A 5796-nucleotide genomic window follows, 5' to 3' on the forward strand; every position below is an offset into this window, starting at 1 on the left:
CTTCAAAGCGCCGACGACTGCCTGATGCATAGTATTGTCGTTCCTAATATTTCGCGACCCTAACTGTGCTTCTGCCTGAATGAACCAGAGCTTGGGGTCGTTGGTCCAGAATTGTTTGACTGCCATAATTTGTGCATCGTTATTAGACTGGACGCTGCGATACTGATATTGATGGTTAAAAATGCCTTGTACCGCATTGAATTTAATGCTTGCACCGAATGGTCTGTTGTCTGTAATGCCAGTTGCTGTGCCGCTGTTGTTGCATCTCTGCTACCTTTTGGTATTATTGATTTTGCTCACGGCGGACAAGTGTACGATGGTTGTACTTATAGTAACATGTGGATACTATTGGGATTACTAATTTTAGCGTTAAAACCTTATTACTCCAATGGTATTAAATGACTCTTATATGAAATATAATAACAATTCGAATCTTAAACTTTCAAAAGACGTTTTTATTTATATATATATTAGCGTGTGGTAGCGTCAGGAGTTTCCCAGAATAATATTTGTTCATTTAGTGTTGAAATGATGAAATTTTAAGCTTGATTTAAAGTCGGGGTAGTTGAAAAAATTACAGCTGTTCAAAAATTAGAGAAAATAATGAAGACATTCGCTATATTTTTAAATGTTTTAATAAAAAGGGAGGAATGCCACGCAAGCCACCAATGAAATTGTGAAGTTTACGGAGACGATGCTGTATCAGTTCGTGTAGCATAACAATAGCTAGCTCGCTTCCGTTCTGGAAATTGCGATCTATACTGATGAAAGTAGACTGATGGAGAAATGTCTGACTGATGCAAAAAGTGGTCTACCAAAATGGTTCATATTTGATTATTTATTTATTAGTATAAAAATTAAAATAATAGCTTGAAGTTTGATTAGAAATTCGAAAGACAAATATATAATTTCTAATGATTTTTTCTGTAAAAGCAGATATATGAAGCAAATTGAAGCAAAATTAAAAGTTCATGCTTGCAGAGCCTTTCTTAGAAGTCTCTATCACAAATTTTTCAGAGTACGAAACGAAAAATACTTTTTTTTAACCGACCCTAATGTATGCAAATTCGCTCATGACAAATGAAATCGGTTGAAAATCTCCACTGCTCACATATAACGGTTCTGTTAAAAACTGCTGAAGGTGTCATTAGTCAATGAATGAATACGGCAGAGACATTAAATTTTACACCTGGGATAATACAGTAAGACTTTGTAGGAGCTGGGGTCAAAATTTGAAGATGGGTGTGGCGTCGCGAAGATTTTGGTAAGAACCGTTATCGTACGACCCACTCGACCGATCTTAACCAAATGTAAAATATCCAGGCAAAAACCACGCCTAATGCAGAAATAAATGTATCAGATTATGGTAGAATCTGTAAAATTAAGACCGTCTTTCTAATAGTGGTCCGTCTTTGTGCCAAGGAAGTTTAGTTTTGAAGCTCGAATTATTTTCTCCAGAAGTGGATTGGAGAAGTCTCACGAAAGTGAGTCGGTTTGTCTGAAGCCTGGTGGGCTTTAATCTTTCACACTATACGCTCGATAGAGCTTTATATGCGATGTTTAGGAGACTTGTCTCACAGTAGTTGGCGAAGATTGTGGGGTCTCCCTTTTTGTGGATTGGGCAGAGCACACTTAAATTCCAATCGTTGGGCAAGCTTTCGTCAGACCATATTTTTAAAAAGAAGCTGATGCATGCTGTTATCAGTTCTTCGCCGGCGTGTTTGAATAGCTCGGCCTGCAATCCATTAATCCGCGCCGCTTTCATGTTCTTTAGACGGGTAATTGCTATTCCAATTTTTTCTTGAACGGGCAATGGAACGTCTGCTCCACTGTCATCGATTGGGGAATCGAGTTCGCCTTCTCCTGGTGTTATGCTTTCAATGCCATTCAGCAGGCTGGAAAAGTGTTCTCTCCAGTCTTGAAACATTCTGTTGCGAGGGAGCAGTCTGTTTTCTCTCCGCCGCAACACGGCACTCCTCATCGCACCAGCTGTTCTTTTGCATTTTCCGAAAACCAATGGTTTCGTTTGCAGCTGTACGTAAGAAGTGTAAGAAGCCTGAAATGCCGACTCTCAGTTCCCTTATACCGAGTTTTTGACGAGTGCTCTCAGAGAGAAGGAGTGCAAGCCGAGTAAAAAAGTTGATCAGCCTCAACCCATTTGGGGATGTTTCCTCGTGGAGGCTGAATTTACCGACTGTTGCCCACCCTGGCGTTAAAGCCGTAGGGGCGTGGCCGCAGATCAGCGATATGTTGAAGAAGCTTGCTTTGATGCGGATTGTGGCTAGACTTTCATCCACCGGAGTGAATGATAATACTCGGCGACGGAGTCTCTTTCCCACCACGAATACCACACCATACTTGCGTTCCTTTATATGGACACTGTAGTAAATGCCCCAAGGACTATTCGCCTGAGTCTTTGTCTCGTCCATCGCATTTCTTTGACTGCGGTGATTTCATCCTTCACTCTAACGAGGACATCAACCAGCCGGCCACGACACCTTCCCAATTAAGGGACCGAACATTCCAGGGGCATGCCCCAAAATCGTAGTCCTGAATTCGTTTGCCATGGTCCTCATCAAAACGGGGGTCTCTTATCCGAGGCTTGTTTCGCCTTAAAAGAATCGTTTTTCTCCACTCCCAAATGAATGGCGATCAGAGAACTCAGATTCCAACCTCCGTCAACATTTACATACGTATAAATATATGTATATATATTTATTTATTTGTTGTATTGTGGCTACATTTGAATATCTTGGCGAAAGCTGGGCAATGGAGGAAAAAGTGTCTAGATGTTTATCTTCTTATCTTACTCTCTGCTACTTTGACAAGTTGCTTTCTCCAAAATCTGTATCCTCAACGCCTGAATGCCTATGGAGAGTGTCGTGTTAAGACACCTGTCATTGCGGCCAATTAAGCCTTGTAGTAGGTGCGAACCTTACTAGAGCTATTAGTTTCATTAACCTTTTAAGTTCCACTCTGGGAAAGAAGGTTTTTGGAACCGCACAGGATCTGGTTGTCGACCAACGCTTGCTGAGCTCGGGCGAGATCAATAAATCCAACGCCCGCGTGCACATAAACCGGGGACACCTGTTCGTTCCCATCCTAAGGAGATGCCGTTTCTTGCAATCTTATCGAACATTTTACGACGGTCCTGGCCAAGCACCCGAAAAAGTTTAATGCTCATATAGAGGTAGTTTGAGGCTGTGACATAATGCCCTCCTTAACTAGCTTGTCAAAAAATTCAAGGTCCGTGTAACATCTCTGTCATCGGGGAAGATGCATACGTCCCTAAAAGACTATAACTAACTTACCTATGAGCCTAAGTCACTGCGCCTCTTCTGCAGCGACCCTGCCCCACCCACATATACCTCGGAGGTATTTTCGCTGAGAAGTTGCTGCTAGAAGTTGGTTCCACAACGCACTGGTTCATGTTATGAAGAATGCAGTCGAAGTTAGAGAGTATTTTGTAGTGGTTCCCTTACTGTATACGGTTTGCCGGAGTCTAGCAACTTACGCAGCTATGCATTTTCCAGCTGTGCCCACTGGTAATCTATGTAGAAAGGTATTAAGTGCCATCCTTGTTGTTGTCAGTAACAAATTTTCGCGAGATATCCCAGCTCGTTTAAAACAATAAAAGACAGCCAATACCTTTCTTACCCTCTCCTCAAAATTGGGCTTCCATTGGTCCCAAGTACCACAGTAAAAACAGTAGAAAATCTCTACGTGGTAGCTTTCTGAGTGGTGTGGCCATCTGGGGTTTTCAGAGACAGCAACGCAGTGCTACATATATTGAGGCAGTGAATACTAGGCACATTTTATTCATCAAAGCGAAATATATCGTCCATAAAAAATTCATTTGCTTATAATCAGAAATTCTTTAGGTGAGTTCTTATTAATAAAATACAGACCTGGTGTTATATTTCTCGGTGGTTATTGATTATGTTGTATATGTTTACATTTGACCGTCATAAAATATCCCTGCAAGACGGGTAGCTGTTAGCAAACGTGTAAGCGACTTGTTATTGTTCACTTTTGCATTCGTTAAAATATTTGTTACTTTTGTTCAGGGAGTGGGAAAAAAGTAACACATAGCTATTTAATGTTCAATGCTTATCTCGCTCTAACCAATGGCAATTATCGCATGCTGCCTTGTTCTAACAGAATACATCATTTGTTAGCAAATCTCTTCACAGTATGTTACGGGTAACAAATTCTTTTGTTAGCGCATAGCTTACCTATGTGTTATGGATAACAAAAAGTATTTGTTACCCAAATATCTATTAGTGTTATTGAAGTTATACTTCCTATACGAGTTCGGAAAAGGTTGCGCAACCTTGCTCAATATGAATCTACGCAACCTTGTCTGCGAAGATGTTCGAGCAGCAAGCGAAGCGTTGACAATCGGCGATCGCTTGTTCGTTTCTTTCGGCACAGCTCGGCTTTTCTACCAACAACACAAAGTTGCCATGATTATGCTGTTGTTGTTTTTGTAGAACAATGTTTCAATTTTTGGTTGGTGACATATTCAATTAAAAATAAATTCTGTTGGGATTCGAACCTACGTGCTCGTCGTCACTTTGGAAGCGCTTACCACCAACACCTTCATTGACACTTGAATTGCGTTGTCCTAATTATGGTTTGGTTATGCATGAAAGAAATATACAATGGATCGCCGATTATTACCTCTTTCCTTGCTGCTGCTGCGCATATATTCGTTTGTATGCTTGTTCATTATTGAAGTTATACTCCTTTTTCTTTCCTTTGTCTTTCATTTCTGCGAATTCTCAACTATTTTATGTGCCCTTTTATTGAAATACCCTGCGTTGGCCGTTGAAAAATTAAGGCTATAATTTACAGGATTATTTCTGTAGTTAGTCTTCATTTAAATTTTTTGGAAATCGACACACGATGACGAGGTATATCGTTTTATCTGACAGCGTGAGGTTTAAGAAGTTCATTTCTAATTTTGTCTTGTGGCATATTAGAATGATTTCTTCGAAAATCGTTCGCTTACAACGGATAAAACGACTTCTGAGTGGTGATTTTAATGAATGAATTCCTTTTGGTTGAAATGCTCTGCGTTGGCCGTTAAAAAGTTAAGACTATACTTCTCAGGATCATTCATTTCTTCAAAGAAATTAATGACCTTTAGAAATATGCATATTTGCACTATTTCGTTGTCATTTCCATATTCGTAGCAATAGAAATCTATGGCATAAGTAAAGTAATGGCCGCCGATTGTCACCCCTTGTCGCTGTAGCAGCTTCGCCTACAAACATGCGTAAAAATGTATGTTTGTATACGTATGATCGTGAATACATATCGACGCAGATTTTTGCGAGAAGCACCAGAAAGTTGAGCAATTTATGATTTTTAGCTTTTGCCATCGTCGCGAAAAGACGACTTGTTGGCAAAGGCATGCTCGGGGAGATAATAAATTATAATAAATTTATAAAATGTGAATTTAAGTATTCTAGTTTTCTTTCATACAAAATGATATGCATTTCTTGGAATATCAGTAAGAAGTATAACTTCGTCCTCGCGTAGGGACTCCACGCACCTTTTTATTTGGGCTATCAGTTTGTTACCTATAACATATAAACATGATAGTAGGAATAAGCAGTAACAAGATTATTTTTTACCCATTTGTTACTTCTAGCAAATTCAATTCTTTTAAATAAAATTCAGTTTTTTTTTATTATTTCGCTTTATTTAATAATAAAATCAAAATAATCAAATATTTACTTAAACTAATAGCGAGCTCCACGTAATGCTCGTTCTCCAAGTCACCGGTGA

The 5796-nt window shown here is 39.5% G+C and overlaps 1 pseudogene; it reads left to right on the forward strand.

Annotated features, from left to right (window-relative positions):
• Positions 1-4840: 4840 nt before the first annotated feature.
• On the forward strand, positions 4841-5040 carry LOC126764821 (small nucleolar RNA U3; annotated as a pseudogene).
• The last annotated feature ends 756 nt before the right edge of the window (positions 5041-5796 follow it).

The sequence above is a fragment of the Bactrocera neohumeralis genome, unplaced genomic scaffold, assembly GCF_024586455.1.
Source record: "Bactrocera neohumeralis isolate Rockhampton unplaced genomic scaffold, APGP_CSIRO_Bneo_wtdbg2-racon-allhic-juicebox.fasta_v2 cluster09, whole genome shotgun sequence".
Taxonomy (NCBI): domain Eukaryota; kingdom Metazoa; phylum Arthropoda; class Insecta; order Diptera; family Tephritidae; genus Bactrocera; species Bactrocera neohumeralis.